This window comes from Glossina fuscipes, unplaced genomic scaffold, assembly GCF_014805625.2.
Source record: "Glossina fuscipes isolate IAEA_lab_2018 unplaced genomic scaffold, Yale_Gfus_2 127, whole genome shotgun sequence".
In the NCBI taxonomy this organism is placed as follows: Eukaryota; Metazoa; Arthropoda; class Insecta; order Diptera; family Glossinidae; genus Glossina; species Glossina fuscipes.
In genome coordinates this window covers 1,290,927-1,293,590 of record NW_023998470.1, presented here as the reverse complement: position 1 = coordinate 1,293,590, position 2,664 = coordinate 1,290,927, and positions in this window count along the sequence as shown.

Sequence of the window (2,664 nt, the reverse complement as noted above, 5' to 3'; positions counted from 1 at the left end):
TCTTGCTTGTTTACATTCTCCTTTCACTTTTAAATTCAATATAAATTCCATCGGGACTAATAAATGAAAAAAATTAAAAGGAAAAAATTCGTGATCTATGCTGCCACAGGATTTTTCATTCAAGACGGAAAGCCTTCTCACCATATTTTTTGCGTTTGCCAGAAATGTTTTAAAGTCTTTTCACATCTTATCGATCATAAATTATCATATTTAAAATATCCTGTAAAGTAATCAATCTAGCATAGGGAGCTTAACCAACTTGGTTTACCTATATAAAAAACTACTTTCTAATATGAAAATATTTACTATAAATTCAAATTGGCGAAGCTCGATTGGAGAAGCTCTTAAATCAGCTGATAACCGTCTCGCGATAAGAATTGTAGTTTTATTCAATTTGGTTTAAAATTGGCAAGGATGGGAGAAAGGCAAACGCATTTAAGATATTGCATTGGGTACGAGTTCCAGAAAGCAAGCTACGTATTCGTTGCTTGCAATAACTTATGTGACATGTTGGGAGGTGAAGTAAATCTTTGCAACTGCCAAAGATGCTTTGCCGATCCGAGCTATAATGACCTTTTGCAGTCCATATTGGAGGATAGCCCACACCTCTCACCACGTTGCAATCACAAAATTACTTCCATTGGGGCATCCAGTGCGCGGCAGCTGAGGAACACTGTAAAAAGCTTGAATCTTATGTTTCGACTTTATTTGGGCTTACTTATGGAAAGCTTTTAATTTCAGTGATAGCGGAGAAACAAGAACTCGTGCGGTTTATTTACCATATATGTGGAACTCGGGCGGTTTACTTACTGTATATGTGGAAATCGGGCGGTTTATTTACCATATTTGTAGAACTCGGGCGGTTTATTTGCCTCCAAATCAAATAGTTTCTTCTTGCGAGCAACAACGTAAAGCTTTTGAATAAAATCTGTTGCCTATCTTTAGGATGACTTTTACGAATTAAAGTTCATGTCAACGTTAGTGTTACATTCAAATGTAAAAAGCCTTCTCTTTTTATAGAAAATATCCTGTGCTGTTCAAACTTTTGATTAGCAAATACAATTTTTGTGGAGAGTTGTATTCGTCGCCCTCTTTTATTACACTTTTTAAAGAAAATTATGTATATACATATATGTATATAAAAAAAATTTTACATGAGCTATGCCACCTTTCAAACTATATTTCTTCCTAAGAAAATAAACGAACCTGCATTCCTTTCTATGAAAATAAACAGACGCTAAGAAAAATTCTCCCCGAAAAAGAATTTAAAAAAGAAAAGAAAGAATAAATATAAAATTGCCCTCCACAACTTTTAACAAAAAAAAAAAAAAAAAAAGAACAGTTCGCTAAATAAGAATCAAAAAATCCAATTTAAGCAAAGGATCTTCTATGGCTCTAAAATATTAGTCCCGGACAAACCATCGTTTCTGCCTTCTTCGTACGTTTCCGCGAATTCGAATCAAAAACAGATGAAATTGTTTACAAATCAATGGGCGGTATATCTGAAATTAACACTGTCCACCCTATTGATAATTTGAGGTATATTTCAATTTTTCCGCAAAAATGGAGAACAAATATGCAAAATTAGAGAACATATTCTCAAGGACCAAATTCTTTCTGCTGAAACTTATATCACCGCCCCGGTGTGCGTTTCGTCGGGGGCACAGCACCACGAGCCTGTTAATAAACTTAACGAATGCTATTAAATGGAATGCTAACATGGAAACTGAATACTATTATGCTGTATTGTGCAACAGAGAGTAATATTTTTAATCTTTTAGTAAAAGTCGGACACTTTTGTGTAATGGACTAATATATTATATGAATATAGCCAAAAGGTCAGAGGGTTGAGGGTTGTAATGGATGAACACACGTAAAGCTAGCTAGTTCGTCAGACTCGTCCACAGACGGGTACACTCGAGAGGCACAAGCGCAGAAGGCCTTATTGAGGCAGACAGTCGATCGAAACTTTCTTACCGTTGCTATGTCATGGGCTATACTGCACTCTGGTCTACCTACGGTCTCCTTTGCCCCATAATTTCGTGTGGAAGACCTCCCACGTTCTTTTATAGTGTCAATCAATAACATTCAATCAGTCAACAATAACATTTTAATTGATATAAGTGCAATCGAACGATTTGCTGGAACACATCATTTTTTTTATTACCCTCTATTTGTGGTAACGCTGTACCTGGATTTGCAATCATGAACTTCTTCCGAGTATCAACATTTGTTTTTGAATAAATCCTTAAACAATTGTTAAATACTATTTCTATTATTTTTCGCCCGAAATTTGAAAAAATAAAGCCCAGAACTACGGTTGAAAAAACTTCGTAAAACACGTTATTTCGAAAAGATAAAAAAAAAAAATAGGAGATTTTTTTCTTTAGAGTTGCCTCATCAGTTTTTTTGACATGACGAAAGCAATCAGATGTGGATATCTAGGATATCTATTCTACGCATAACTGCATACATAAATACAAGTAAATTACCGTAAGAACAACCATTCGGTTGAAAAAAATTTATCTGTGAATGTGAAAAATAATGAAAATCTTTTCAATTTCTCTGTAATCCGCAATATAAGTTTTTTTTACAATAAAATAATTCTAACGTAAATGAAGAATAAAATTTTTTAAATCAAAAAAATATTTATAAAGCATTTTT